The sequence below is a fragment of the Rhinoraja longicauda genome, chromosome 8 (genome assembly GCF_053455715.1).
Source record: "Rhinoraja longicauda isolate Sanriku21f chromosome 8, sRhiLon1.1, whole genome shotgun sequence".
NCBI classification, from domain to species: domain Eukaryota; kingdom Metazoa; phylum Chordata; class Chondrichthyes; order Rajiformes; family Arhynchobatidae; genus Rhinoraja; species Rhinoraja longicauda.
The window spans coordinates 54,734,322-54,750,300 of record NC_135960.1 but is presented as its reverse complement, the minus strand read 5'-3'; the positions used below and the strand labels follow the sequence as shown (position 1 = coordinate 54,750,300).

General features: G+C 46.7%; 1 pseudogene; it reads left to right on the top strand.

Annotated features, from left to right (window-relative positions):
• Positions 1-6,979: 6,979 nt before the first annotated feature.
• Positions 6,980-7,078, top strand: LOC144596401 (U2 spliceosomal RNA; annotated as a pseudogene).
• The last annotated feature ends 8,901 nt before the right edge of the window (positions 7,079-15,979 follow it).

The following is a 15,979-nucleotide window of genomic DNA, read 5'->3' as shown; positions in this document are numbered from 1 at the left end:
CTAGCCTCTTTCGTTTGCTGGATTATCAGCTTTGATGGTTGTATCTTGTTCACAGAAATCCCCACCCCAAAAAAAAACACAGAAATGTAATAGTCATGCAGCACAGAAACGCATTATTCATCCCAACTTGTCCATGCCCATCTAAGCTTGTCCCATTTGTCTGCATTTTGTCCATATTCCTCTAAAACTTCCCTATCCTTGCACCTGTCCAAGTGACTTTTAATGCTGTCATAGTACCTGTCTCACTGCCTCCTCTGGCAGCTCGCTCTATACATCTACCACCCTCTGAATGAATAATATTTTTATGTTTTGCACACTGTTGTCCACAATTTCCAAATAATTTATTCAGACCATTCCATCATCATGAAGTCAACATTCAGCCAATTATTAACTTAGGCAACCCACTACATATACCCACCACCCGCTGTGTGAAAAAGATCTCCCTTGGGTTCCTATTAAATCTTTCCCTTCTCATCTTAAACCTATGCTTACCCTGGGAAAAGACTGTGCATTCATTCACCCTATCCATCTCATGATTTTATATAGCTTTATAAAATCACCCTTCAACCTCCTGCATTAATAAGAATACAGTCCTAGCTTGGCCAATTTCTCCCTTGTCCTTCGAGGCCTGGCAACATTCTCATAAATATTCTCTACACTCTTTCCAGTTTATTGGCATCTTTCCTATAGCAGGGTAACCATAACTGAACACAATACTCCAAGTGCAGCCTCACCAACAACATCTTGTACAACTGTAACATTATGTCCCGATTTCTTACTTGGTTACCTAACTGATGAAGGCCAGCGTGCCAAAAGCCTTCTTCGCCACCCTATCTACCTGCATTGCCACTTTCAGGAAGCTTGTACTCCTAGATCCCTCTGCTCTACGACATTCCCCAGGACCCTATTGTTCACTGTGAAGGTCCTGCCCTGGTTCAACTTCAAAAAATGCAACATCTCACACTTATCTGAATTATATTCCATTTTGCCAGCCCTCAGCTCACTTGCCCAGCTGATCAAGGTCCCTTTGTTATTCTTGTTAATCATCTTCACTATATACAATACCACTTATTTTAGTGCCATCAGCAAAATACTAATCATGCCTTGTACATTCTCATCAAAATTGTTTATATAGTTGACAAACACTAATGGGCCCAATACCGACATCTGAGGCACACCACTAGTCCTAGGCCATCAGTCTGAAAAACAAGGTTCCACCACCACCACCCTCTGCATCCTAACATGAAGTCAATTCTGCATCCAGTTAGCTAACTCTCCCAAAATTCCAAACCTTATCAAAGGCCCCATAGACAATGTATATGGCCCTGCCCTCGTTAACCTGCTTGGTTACATCTTCAAAATACTCAAATTGTGAGACTCGATCTCCAACACAATGCTGAGTATTTCTAATTAACCCCATCATCCTTCCCCTACTTGTACTTGTTTCTCAGCATTCCCTCCAGTAACTTGCTTACCACAGATGTTAGGCCAACTGGTCTGTAGTCTCCAGCTTTTCTTAAATAGAGGCCACCCTCCAGTCATCCGGCACCTCACCCTTGTCGAATGATGATTCATAGATCTCAGCCAGGCCACCTGTAATTTCTCCTCTCGTTTCCCAGTCTCCTTGGATAAATCTGGTCTGACCCGGGAGAATTAGCTATCTCCATAGTCTTAGGATATCCAGCACCTCCTTGACTGTAATGCAGATTCCTCAAGGCATCTCCATTAACTTTACCAAGTTCTTTGGTCTTCATGCCTTTCTACGCGGTACAAACAGAGGATAAATATTCATTGCCCATTTCTTGCAGCTCCACACATAGACAACCACTTTGGTTTCTGAGGAGTCTCTTGTTACCCTTTTTCCCTTAATATACAAAAAATCTGTGGATTCTCCTTAATCTTATCTACCAGAACTATGTCATGTCCCCCTCCCCCCTTTTGCCCTCCTGATGTTCTTCTTAATTATGCTCCTCAATCCTCCATATTCCTCCAGATGTACACTTGATCCCAGCTGCCTGTACATTATTCATTCTTCCTTCTTTTTTCCTGACCAGAGCCTCAATTTCTCTGCCTTGTAGCTGTTTTATTTCCCAGAGGATGCTGTCATCTCTTCCTTTGTTCTTTTAGGCCACTTTATCCTTTTTCCAACTGTAGCGACCCCATAGCTGCCTCTTTTGATACAATAGACCAATTAGCTTTTTCCTATATATCTCTATTTGTATTTTACTGCTTAACATTTCCTTAAACTGAACCAGCCCCCTGATAGCCTTGGAGTAAATCCAGTGACCTTTGATGAAGATAGATTATCTCAGAGAACTTTCCAATATGCCATTTATTCCTTATTTGTACCTCTAACTAAACGAACAAAAACTAACTCTTGTGGTGTGGAAATGTTGTTGTCTTGTAATATGTGTTTAATTATGATGTGCAAATTAACTCTGTGTTCCTTTTCCACATCCGCAACGGTTTACTTTTATCTGCAAGGCATAACTCGGTTTAGTGGAATACCTTAACTAACCAGATGAATACTGCTCCAATAACATTCAGCAAACTCAACATCATCCAGGCCTAAGCAGCATGTTTGCTTAGTACTCCATCCACCACACGGATCATTTACTCTCTCTTCTGATTTTGATGAAGGCTCCTTGCTCTGATATATTAAATAATATTAAATCTCTTTCTACTTCCAGTGATGTTGCTGGCCTGCTGAGTGTTTCTAGCATTTACAGTTTTTTTATTTTCATTTGATTTCTCTCTCTCTCTACTGGTGCACTGGGCTGCATTGTGTATCATCCACAGAGTGATATTTGCTCAGGCGCCATCTCAAGGGCAATTAGGGTCAAGTAACAAATGCTGCCTTTGCCTACAGCATCCGCATCCCAAAAATGGATAAATGAACACAGTGAAAGCAAAACAAAGAGTAGTCATTGTAATTCAGAAAACACTGGCAAATTTGTGTAGCAAGGAGACCCGATACAGCAGAAGTCACTGCAGTGAAGAGAAGAGCACTCTTGTGTCTAGAAGCACACTTTGCACAAAGGAAGATGGATGTAGTCATCTCCATTTGCCTGCTGACATATGTAACAAGCTGGTAAGAAAGACACAAATGTAAAGAAAGATTAAACTTTGAAGAGAATACAGTTAAGTTTTGTTTTGTATAAGTGAGAATGTACATCAGAGTGTGTTCTGCAATGTTGCTCTATTATCTGGTTTCATAGCTCAAAATCACATTGGGCGTGGGTATGCAGGGAGCTGTGATGCTGCAGGGTCAAACCTACACAGATTAAACTTTGCATTAACTATTCCGGTTTCTTCCTTATTCGTTGGCTTAGTATCATTTATTCTTTACACCTCAATTAAGTGCTTGAAAAGCTTCTTTCTACCTCATGACTGCTCTAGACTTTAGACTTTACTCTTAAGACTTTAGAGATACAACATGGAAACCAGCCCTTCGGCCCACCGTGTCCATGCCTACTAGTGATCCCCATACACGAGCACTACCCTACACACTAGAGACAATTTACAATTTTACAGAACCCAATTAATCTACAAACCTGTACGTCTCTGGAATATGGGAGTAAACCAGAGCACCCGGAGAAAACTCACGTGGCCAATGGGAGAATGTACAAACTCCGTACAGACTGTACCCCTAGTCAGGATTGAACCCGGTTCTCAGGCACTGTAAAGCAGCATCTATACCGCTACGCCACTGTGCCGCACCTAATAAAGATGTTATCGTTACCATACTTAGATCATCATTCAGAGGCCATTGTCAATGCTGTACACTACTCGATACCAGAAATTATTTTCCTATCCTACTTCCTAGTAAATGAAAAAAATACACAAAGTGCTGGAGTAACTCAGTGGGTCAGGCAGCATCCCATGAGAACATGGATAGATGATGTTTCTGGTTGGGATCGTTCTCAGACTGATCTTGGTGGATGATCCTGTCAGGTGATGTAACTGGGTCAAGGGAGTGTCAGAAGCACCAAACTCAGGGGTGTGGCTGGCCTTAGGCTCCAAATCCTGGTGCGGACCTGAGCCAGAGAAAGAGCCCAAGCCACCAAATTCTGATGTGCTGAGACCTGGCCAAGCAAACAATAAATCAATGATACAACACATGCAGTGGGCAGCAACACACCAGCTGAATTAGAACACCGAGCCAAATCACCTCGGAAGGAACCAGTCATTTGAAGGTTAGGACAGTAGTGACTATCACAGGTGACTAAGTTCAGGTTTAGGTTTATTATTATCATGTGAACTGAGGTTCTGTGGAAAGCTTTGTTTTTTATGTTATCCAATCAGATCAGATAATAATACTATGCATAAATACTTTACTTTAGACTTTAGAGATATAGCGTGGAAGCAGGCCCTTCGGCCCACCGAGTCTGCACCAGCGATCACCCAGTACGCTAGCACTATCCTACACACTGGAGACAATTTACAATTTACAGAAGCCTATCAACCTACAAACCTGTACGCCTTTTGGGGTGCGAGAGGAAACCGGAGCACCCGGAGAAAACCCATGCAGTCACAGGGAGAACATACAAACTCTGTATAGACAGCACCTACAGTCAAGATCAAATCCCAAATACAATCAAGTCAAACTCGAGTATGTTAGATAAAATGAAAAGGAAGGGGATGGGAGACTAAGGTTATATCATAGTTCCACTGCATGGCTAATGAAGGTTAAGCACCATGTAATGATTCCCCATTCCTGCACCACCCCATACATTGCCTGTGCTTCCAGGAGTCACAAACAATAGGTCAGTCAAATTCAAAAGCTTTTTGAGCACAATGCAAAGCTGCTTTACCCAATTTGCAGATTCAGGCAACAATAGTTTTTCAGTTCAAAGGTTTACACACAACAAAAGCATTCATGTATCATGCCAATACATTCATGTTAGGGCAAAAATATTCAGCGTTTCCAAACATAGCTCCAGCTCACAGCAGCTCTGTAAAGAGGCAGTGCTGGAGCACATAGGAAAGGGCCAAAAAAACAATTTCAACATTGAGTAAGATGGCTATTTTAAATAGCCTGGGCAGTAAAGGCAGGCAGCAATAAATTACAATTAATAGTGATTTCTCAGTATTTAGCCAGAAAGACATTTTAGGAACAATTTAAATAATTAACAAATGTGAATTACAAATGGGGAGGATATCTGTGCATGATATCAAACAGAAGGAAAATTAAACTGATGGAGAATGCAGAACTCTATAAAGGATATTTCCTGGCCAGGATAATTATACAGTAAGATAACTAACAAGTTTTGGGAAGAATTTTTTTTAAACATTTATTGGCAAAAGCACAAAAAAACCAAGATGCAGAAATATATTAAACTACACAGCTTTGAAGCCAAATAGATTTGGGCCCATTGTGATTTTGTACAGAACAATACATTGGTCTTGAGAGATTTCCATTTATTTCATAGCTGCTTTAATAAGTCATTGTTACCCTAAGGGCAGCACGGTGGCACAGTGGTAGAGTTGCTGCCTTACAGCGAATGCAGCGCCGGAGACTCAGGTTCGATCCTGACTACGGGCTCCGTCTGTACGGAGTTTGTACGTTCTCCCCGTGACCTGCGTGGGTTTTCTCCGAGATCTTCGGTTTCCTCCCACACTCCAAAGACGTACAGGTATGTAGGTTCATTGACTGGGTAAATGTAAAAATTGTCCCTAGTGTGTGTAGGATAGTGTTAATGTGCGGGGATCGCTGGGTGGCACGGGCTCGGTGGGCCGTAGGGCCTGTTTCTGCGCTGTATCTCTAAATCTAAACCATTCACTGGTAATCAAAAGATGCCCATTTTTATGAGCAGTTTAAAATTCCTCTATATAATAGGCTCAGAAAAAAAGCAATGCAGCTTAACAAGTGATACCAAGGCTGAGAATTTTATCATAATCATAATAATCATAATCATACTTTATTAGTCAAGTAGGTTTTGCAACATACAATGAATTTCATTTGCCATAAAGTCATACCAATAAAAAGCAACAGAACACACAAAATACATTTTAACATGAACATCCACCACAGCGACTCCTCCACATTCCTCACTGTGATTGAAGGCGAAAAAAAGTTAAATCTCTTCCCTTCTTTGTTCTCCCGCAGTCGGGGGCCTTGAGCCTTCCATTGAAGGGGTGATCTTGACTCTCGTAGCTGGTGGTCAGACCTTCCGTATCGGGGCGATCAAGCTCCTGCATCGGGATTGGAATCTCAGCTACCCCGTGCCGAGCGGTCTACCCCGGGTCGGGGCTGGTCGAAACCTTCCGCGGCTGGGGCTTCCCGACATCGGTCTCTTCCCGAGACTGCGAGCTCCTCGATGTTAAAGTACGCAGGCCGCGGTTGGAGCGTCAATCCCAGGCAAGGGATCGGCTCTGATGGCAAGTCCACGCCCCGCGGTGAATCTCAAAGTCAGTCCCGAGCAAGTCCTCCAGCACCATGATATTAGGCCGCAGAACGACCGGAGATACGATCTGGAAAACAATCGCATCTCCGGCAAGGTAAGAGATTGAAAAAAAGTTTTGAATGCTTTAAAACTCATGCTGGGCCCAACCATCATTAGGGATGAGAAATGAACGTACAACATAATCTAAGCTAAAATGTTATTGGATTTCTGAAAAGATTCTGCCTTGCAGATGAGATATTAAACTATGGCTCCATCCATCCTTTCAGATGGGCATTACAGTTCATAGAAGAGTATTCATAGAGAGAGTTATTGGCCCAGAATCCTGTCTGATGTTTATACCTCAAAGGATTATCAGGTCAGTTGTTTCATTGTTGTTCAAGGGCTTTCGTGCCTCATATATATTGGTTGCTACATTTGTTATATTCCAATAAATATTTTTAAAAGAATTATACAAGTTCAACTTCTTCCTCTCACATTGTTTTAATAGTGGTGGCTTATTATTGTCACTGTACCAAGATACAGTGAAAAGGGATAGACACAAAATGCTGGAGTGTCTCAGCGGGTCAGGCAGCATCTCTGGATCGGCCTTTTGGCTAAGATCAAGTGTAGTATCTGTTCTGGCACAATCTTAATGTTCTTATAAGAACAGGGTAAGTATAAGAGCAGTATTTGCATTGGGTCATCGACGAGGAGCGGAGGTCAGGAGCACGTGTCTGGTTTAGGGGTGGATCGATGCTGGTTGGGTAACCAACCTAACACCCTTATCCAGGTGGGATGGCAGTAGCAAGTGGAGCTGGAGGGCAGGGTATTCGGAATACCCTGCGAGTATCGGTGAAGGACCTCAAGGAGGGGAACCCTTTCTCAAGGGATCTCTTCATCAAGAAGGTGCTGCTGGAGGCCTGTGGATTCAAGGCCGGGGACATCTTCTGCCTCCAGGACTTCCCAGGTAACGGATACTTCGACGTTACCTTCCAGAACCCGGCGGGATGGCAGAAGTTACTGCAGGACTTCCGGGAGAAGGGGGATGAAGCCCCGCTGTCGCTCCTGAAGGTGCAGCCGCTCTTCACCCTCCCCACCCAGAGGGAACGGATGATCACGGTGCACATGTTCAACCCACATGTGCCCGTCGTGGATGTCCTCACCTTCCTTGCGCGCTACGTCGAAGGGGCCGGGAACTGCGTGGACATAAAGGACTTGTTCGGGATCTGGACGAGCAAGAGGCAGGTAAAAGTGAAGCTGAGGGTGGACGGGAAGGGATTCATTGTCCACCCTCCCTCGGTGTTCGCTATCGGAGGGAACCGGGGCTACATGACGTACGTGGGGCAGCCCAGGGTGTGCAGGAAATGCAACAAACCTGGGCACGTGGCGGCAGAATGCAGGACAGTCGTCTGCAGAAACTGCAAGTTAGAAGGCCACGAGACAAGGGATTGTAAAGAGAGTAAGAGCTGCAACCTGTGTGGGGAGGCAGGCCACCTTTACAGGGCCTGCCCTAAAAGAGCAAGCACTTATGCACAGGCGATAAGAGGGGCCGCTGCCAGCACCCCCAGGGTGGACGAGACGCCTCCTACCACTGAAAAAGCCCAAAAAGGAAAGGAGAGCAAGGGCGATGACAGCGCGACCACCAGGAGCCCCAAACCGCAGGACAGAGCCCCCCAGGCCCCTCCCCACGAGGGTGAGTCGATGGAAGAGGGGGAACAGGAAGAGGAGGAATGGAAGGTGGTACAGCCGAGGAAAACATTGAAGGCTGTGCGCACGGAGAAAAAGGCGGAGGGGGCAAGCAAGTCCCAAAAAAGAGTCCTCTCCCAGGACGAGGCCAGCAGCCTCTCCGCATCGGAGGATGAGACGACCGGGAAGGGCCGACAACGGAGGCAGAGGCAGAGGAAGGAAACGGGGGAGGAGGAAGGTAAGAAAAAGAACGTGTCTGTTGCCCCCCAGCCCCAGGAGACTGGGAGCAGTGCCAATGGGCCCCAGCCCCAGGAGACCGTGAGCGGCACAACGGCCAATGGGCCCCTGCTCCGGGAGACCGTGAGCGGCACAATGGCCAATGGGCCCCAGCTCCGGGAGACCGGGAGCGGCACAACGGCCAATGGGCCCCTGCTCCGGGAGACCGGGAGCGGCACAATGGCCAATGGGCCCCAGCTCCGGGAGACCGGGAGCAGTGCAGTGGCCAATGGGCCCCAGCTCCGGGAGACCGGGAGCAGTGCAGTGGCAAATGGGCCCCAGCTCCAGGAAACTGGGAGCAGCGCAGTGGCCTCGCCAGAAAACACACCCTGTGCGGAGGAAGCCACCAACCTGTACCATTACCTGTGCGACAGAAATGTGCAGGAACTGAGCCAGATGATTGGCATGCGGGAGGATCGCCTGGGACAATAAAGGACAATGGAGCTGAAACTGGCATCCTTAAACGTGCGCAGTGTGAAGAGCACTGCGCGATGTGTATCCGCCTTGCAGTACCTGGCCAAGGTAAAGGCGGATGTGACTTTTTTACAGGAGTGCGGGCTGCCACACCTTCGCTGCTATCGGAGGTGGTCGCGATGGTGGCCCCACGGACTGTCGGTATGGTCGGGGGGCAATGATTGTCGAGCGTCCGGTCTGGGGATCTTGCTGCGGGGAGGGGGCTTCACCATCACTGAGGTAAGGGAGGTGGTGGGGGGGCGTCTCTTGGTGGTGGATGTAATGTACCGTGGTTCTCCGCTCCGGCTGATAAATGTGTATGCCTCACCCAGGCGGAGCGAGCGGTTGGCCGTTCTCCAGCAGCTCCCACCGCTGCTGGCCACGTCTAGACCGCTCGTTCTGGCCGGTGACTTCAACTGCATCATCGATGCGGCTGGACGATCCGGCAGTGCCAACCACAGACTGGACGGCACCTCCAAACTCCTGGTGGAGACGGTCAAAGATGCAAAGCTGCGCGACGCCTTCAGTGACCCTGCAGGCGGAGCCCAGCGGCGGTTCACCTGGTCAGGACCGAACGGTTCAGCCCAGTCCCGGATAGACTTCCTCTTCACATCGAAGGCCGTCACGGTCAGACACACCGACCTCGCGCCGGTGTTCTTCTCTGACCACTGCCTCCTTCAGGCCACCTGTCACCTACAGGAGGACCGGAAGGCGGGCAGAGGGACGTGGAAGTTAAACGTGGAGCTGTTGACCCCGGAGAACGTTGAGGAGCTAAAGAGGGACTACGCATGTTGGAGAACTGTGAGGCCCCTCTTTGACTCCGCGACACTCTGGTGGGAGGCAACAAAGGAGAACATCAAGAAGTTCTTCGTCTCCAAAGGTGTTCAGAGAGCAAGACAGGGTAAGAGGGAACTGTGTCAACTCCAGACAGATTTGCAGCAGCTACTCCTTCTGCAGAGGAGAGGGGTGGATGTGAGGGAGGAACTGAGAGAGTTGAAGGGCCGGCAAGCTCGGCACTTTACCTCTGAATCCTCCAAGATCATCTTCCGGTCCAGGGTCCGCCATGTTGAGCAGGATGAGACGTGCTCACGTTACTTCTTCCATAAGGTTCACAGGGGGAGCTCTGTGATCAAAAGCCTTAGGGAGGAGGACGGCTCGGTAACATCCTCGCAGTCAGACATGCTCAAGATCTGCAGATCCTTTTATAAGGATCTGTACGATGTAAAGAACACAGACAGCACCGCCTCCCAGAACTTCCTGTCCTCCATCACGGAAGTCTTGGACGACAGCAAGCGGGAGAGTCTGGACCAACCACTGACCCTGGAGGAGCTGACTGGCTCCATCCGTTCCTTTGACTCGAGTAAAACTCCCGGAGGCGATGGCTTACCGGCAGAGTTGTACTCGGCTCTGTGGGACTGGGTGGGCCCGGACCTGCTGGAAGTGTACAACGATATACTTCTAGCCGGCAGCATGTCAGACTCTATGAGGAAGGGCAACATCACCCTGATCTACAAGCAGAAGGGGGAGATGAATGACTTAAGGAATTGGAGACCCATCACATTGTTGAATGTAGACTACAAGATCCTGTCTAAGGCCATCGCCAACCGGGTCAAGTCTGCTCTGGGACGGGTGATCCACCCGGACCAAACCTGTGCTGTACCTGGCAGGAAAATCTCAGACAGCCTGGTGCTGCTGAGAGATACCATTGCCTACGTGCAGGACAGACGGGTGGATGCCTGCCTGGTCAGCTTGGACCAGGAGAAGGCCTTCGACAGGATATCGCACACGTACATGAGGGACGTGCTCTCCAAAATGGGCTTTGGGGAGGGAATCAGGAAGTGGATACAACTGCTCTACTCCGAGATCTGTAGTGCAGTCCAAATTAATGGGTGGGAATCAGACAGCTTCCCCGTCAGGTCTGGAGTCAGGCAGGGTTGCCCTCTTTCCCCTGTCTTGTTCGTCTGTTGCATTGAACCCTTTGCCGAATCCATCAGGAAGGATGCGAGCATAAGAGGAGTGACATTGCCAGGCAGTGGGGGCACTCAGGTCAAGGCCTCCCTGTACATGGACGATGTCGCCGTCTTCTGCTCGGATCCAGGGTCGGTCCGCAGACTGATCAGCGTCTGCGACCAGTTTGAGTTGGCCACGGGGGCCAGGGTAAACCGCAGGAAGAGCGAGGCCATGCTCTTTGGCAACTGGCCCGACCGATCTTCCATCCCCTTCACCATCAAGCCTGACTTCCTGAAGGTGCTGGGGATCTGGTTCGGGAAGGCTGAGGCATGTGACAAAAATTGGCTGGAGCGGATAGCCAAGGTGGGGAAGAAGCTGGAGCTGTGGAAGCAGCGCTCCCTCTCCATCACGGGAAAAAACCTGGTCATCAGGTGTGAGGTGCTCTCGGGGCTGCTGTACTTGGCGCAAGTGTGGCCCGTCCCTCCCTCCCACGCCAAGGGGATCACCCGGGCCGTCTTCCGCTTCATCTGGGGGTCGGCGATGGACCGGGTGCGACGAGCCACAATGCACAAGTCGGCAGACAACGGGGGAAAAGACGTGCCCAACGTCGCCCTCATCCTGATGGCCACTTTCGTGTGTGGCTGCATCAGGCGGAGCATAGAGCCAAGGCACGTGGGCACCAAATGCCACTACCTGCTGAGGTTCTACCTGTCCCCGGTGTTGCGAAGGATGGGCCTGGCGCAGATGCCACGCAATGTGCCAGTCAGCTGGACATTGCCGAACCATCTGTCGTTTGTGGACAGGTTCTTCCGGACCAACACCTTTGACCACAAGTCCATCGGGCAGTGGTCAGCACGGAACGTCCTGCAGGCACTGCAGGGGAATGACTCCATGGATCCTGTGGCGTGGTTCCCAGAACGGACAGCCCAGCTTGTCTGGCAAAATGCCTCATCGCCAGTACTCACCAACAAGCACCAAGACCTGGCTTGGCTGGCGGTGAGGGGAGCCCTCCCAGTCAGATCCTTCCTGCACCGCCGGAACCTCACTACCAGCGCACGCTGCCCTCGGGACGGCTGCTACGGAGAGGAAACGGTGGCCCACCTCTTCAAAGAGTGTGGATTTGCCAGGCGAGTCTGGAGAGGTCTGCAGGGGTCCCTGTCACGATTCATTCCGAGCAGCTCCGTCACAGAGGACTCTGAGCTCTACGGACTGTTCCCAGGGACGCATTCCGAGACTGACATCGAGTGCTGCTGGAAGGTCATCAACGCGGTGAAAGACGCTCTTTGGTCTGCCCGATCCTTGTTGACCTCCCAGCGGAGCGAGCTGTCCGTCAAGGAATGTTGCCGACTGGCCCACTGCAGACTGCAGGAGTACGTGCTGAGGGACGCTCTGAAGCTTGGTGCAGCCAACGCCAAGGCCCTGTGGGGGAGGACCACAGTCTAGGGTCCTTCCGCTGCTGGACATGGGGGGCAGGGTGTGGGGGAGAGAGACGCCCCTCCAAATAAGGGATATGTATGTAAATGTATGTAAATGTCCAAGTAAATGCCTGTATTGAATATGTAACCTCCGGAAATGTCGGATGGGTTTGTTTAAAAATGATGGTTTGTAAATGATATTTATAACTTGAATAAAGTATTTTTTGATATAAAAAAAAAAAACCATCTCTGGAGAAAAAGATGGGTCAAGACCCGAAGAAGATGCTGCCTGACCCATTGAGTTACTTTGGGTCTATGTTTGGTATGAACCAGCATTTGCACTTCTTTGTTTCTACTATGCAGTGGAAAAACTTTGTTTTGCATGCTATCCAGGCAAATTATACTATGCAGGTGTGCATCAGGTAGCACAAAGACAAAATAGACAGAGTGCAGAATATATTGGTACAGTTGCAAAGAAAGGACACTTCAAAAGTCTATTAATATTGATAAATCATACATGTATAAATTTGCTGCATTTAAAAACTGTCTAAATCTTTTTGAAAGTTATATTGAAAGCATAAATCCATACCCTTCATATCTACCCAGAAGTGTGGAAAACCAATATCTCTCATCAACTTGGTTTGCATGAGAATTCAGGAAGGTACAACTCTATCAGTATAATGCACAGATGCCTTTATACGGTTGGTTATACAGATAAGGTAATGAATGCAGAAGAGAGCATTTTGGCAGGAAGCAGAAGGAGGTTTAATATTTCTGGAACATATGAGCCATAATATTGTAGAGGAAAAGATAGATTTAGGGACATGGAGTCACAGGTGAATGAGACATTAAAAAAGTAGGTTAGTTTTACCTTTAATTTTAGTTTTAGTTTTAGAGGTACAGCATGGAGATATGCCTTTCGGCCCCTCGAGTCCACCCCAACCATCTATCTCCTGGTCACACTAGTGCCATGTTATCCCACTTTCTCACACTTGGGGGCATTTTCAGAGGATAATTAGCCTACACACCTTTGCATCTTTGGAATGTGGGAGGAAACCAAAGCATCCGGAGGAAATACACGCGGTCGCTGGGAGAACGTGCAAAGTCCACACAAAGAGCACCCGAGCTCAGGATTGAACTCAGGTCTCCCATGCTGTGTGAGAGCAGCTCTACCAGCCGTGTTACTATGCAATTCAACTCTGGAGTTTATTTGCAGAAGAACAGAATTGCAAAGGAAAGAAGTTATGCTGTACATAATCTTGGTTAAACCACACTTGGACATTCACAGTTCCCATTATTAAACCATGGTAGAAGCATGAAGAGATATGAATAAAAGATATATTGGAATGGTACCAGATTAGAAGTTATAACTGAAAATATTGAACAGATTGGAAGATTTTTCTCTGGAGTAAATGCTGAGGGACATCATGATAAAAGTCTTTAAAAATGAGAAGCAGTCAACAAGATAACAAGTTGACAAGTGTACAGTCATGTACTTTGGTATAAAGAATAAAAATGTTGAGTATTTTCTAAATGGAGAGAGAATTCAGAAATCAGAGATGCAAAGAGACTTGGGCGTGCTGATGCAGGATTGTTTCCAGTAGTGGGAGAGTCTGATGCAGTGGTATGGAAGGCAAATGCAATGCATTCATTTTGAGATGAGTAGAATATAAAAGTATGTAATGGTGAGGCTTTATAAGGCAGTGGTGAGGCCACATTTGGAATGTTGTGAGCAGTTATGGACAATATCTGAGGAAGAAAGTGGTGGCGTTGGAGAGGGTCGGGAAAAGGTTAATGAGAATGATCCTGATGATGATTGGGTTATCGTAATAAAGAGCATTTGATGGTTCTGGGCCTGTACTTGCTGGAATTTAAAAGGATGAGGGAGGAGCGTTTTAAAATCTACTGGGTAATGAAAGGCTTAGAAAGAGTGGACATGGAAAGGATGTTTCCAGTAATATGAGAGTCTAGAACCAGAGGGCACAGATTCAGGATAAAAGGACACACCTTTAGCATCGAGATGTGGAGGAATTTCTTTAGCCAGAGGGTGGTGAATCTGTGAAATGTATTGCCTCAGATGGCTGTGGAGGCCAAGACATTGGGTATTTTTAAAGTGGAGATTGATAGGTTCTTCATTAGTAAGTTGAGAGGGAAAAATAGATCAGCCATGATTGAATGGCAGAGTAGACTCGATGGGGCAAATTGCCTAATTCTGCTCCTGTAACGTACGGCCTTATAAATGTTAAAATGATGTTTACACTTGCACGATTTAACAAGTTAACAATAAAATAGTATTTACAGGATCCAAAGTGCAGCTCAGGAGAAACCTCTCCACCCAGAAACTAGTAAGAACACAAAACCAGCTGCCACAAAGGGTAGTTCAAGCAAATAGAATAGATGTGTCAAATGGAGAGCAGTGAACATTTGAGGAAGGAATAGCAAAAAAAACATATTGGTGTAGCTGGTAGAACTGCTGTCTCACAGCGTCTCAGGTTCAATCCTGACCTTGGGTGCTGTCTGTGTGGAGTTTGCATGATCTCCCTGTGACCATGTGGGTTTCCTCCAGGGGCTCCACTTTCCTCCCACATTCAAAGACGTGCAGGTTTGTAGGTTAATTGGCTGCTGTAAGTTGTATGTAGGGAGTGGATGTGAAAGTGGGATAACATAGAACTAGTGTGAATGGGTGATTGATTGTCGACATGGACTTGGTGGGCTGAAGGGCCTGTCTCCATGCTGCATCTCTCCATCAACCAATGAATCAAATAAGATGGAGGGAGGATAACGAGGTCCATATACGGGCCTGTTTGACACTCTTCCCCCCCTCTGTGTTGTGCTTTACCACCTATACAATGTCTTTAAATTTACATTGCTAATACTTAAGCACAACTGTTAAACACATGTCTACTCTGTCCAATAATTCATGCCCCCACACTGCAAAACAAGCAAAACAGTTTAAAAAAAGTACTGAATATCATGCTAGCTCTGTTAAACAGGATAGCATAATACCTTTCTAAAGTGTTCAGCTCCTGGAAAAGTGCAGCTGTGAGTTGTCTCCGTCTTCAATCATTGTGAACAGTATGTGAAGCAGAAGAAATTGAGAATCGCAGGTTTGCAAACACATTCCTAGTTGTTACTTGCCACCTGTATTTTGATTCAGAATAATTACATGAAAGAAACCAAAGAGAAATTCCAGCCAACTGAAAAATGAGAAACGATAAAATTATCTTTGAAAGCAATTATTCAAGTTTTGTGTGCATGAGGTTGAATGATTGATATTACAATTTCAGAAACTGCATAGTGACTCACAACATGAATTAATTAAAATTCCTTAATAAAATGTTAAGACAAAAGTAATTGCAAATCAAAATAGTGCAGTTAACCATTGGTGCCATGGTTTCCTTTAACAAAATATGAAAAATATTATCCCCCAATATTTTGATCCCATGTCACATTATTCATAGGACTTTGAGGAGAGGGAGCAACTCGGATCAATACAATCTCAGCAGTTTTCGCTGTATAAAAATATCTGTTTGTTTTTCAATCTTCTTCTGATATTAAAGATGTTTCCCTTTGAGGATCAAATCTATAAATGTGCATCTTGCACTCAATGGCACTGTATTAGTGAGCAACTTGAATATAATCATGTGTAGTATTTCCACTGACTGGAATACAAGCACCAAAAAAAAAGCTTTTCACTGTATCTCGGTACCTGTGACAATAAACTAAACCACACTAAATTACACTTATTGCTATGATTTTCAATGTGGAAGTCCACAGAAGATGGGAAGAAGGAAACAGGTGCAACAACATTGG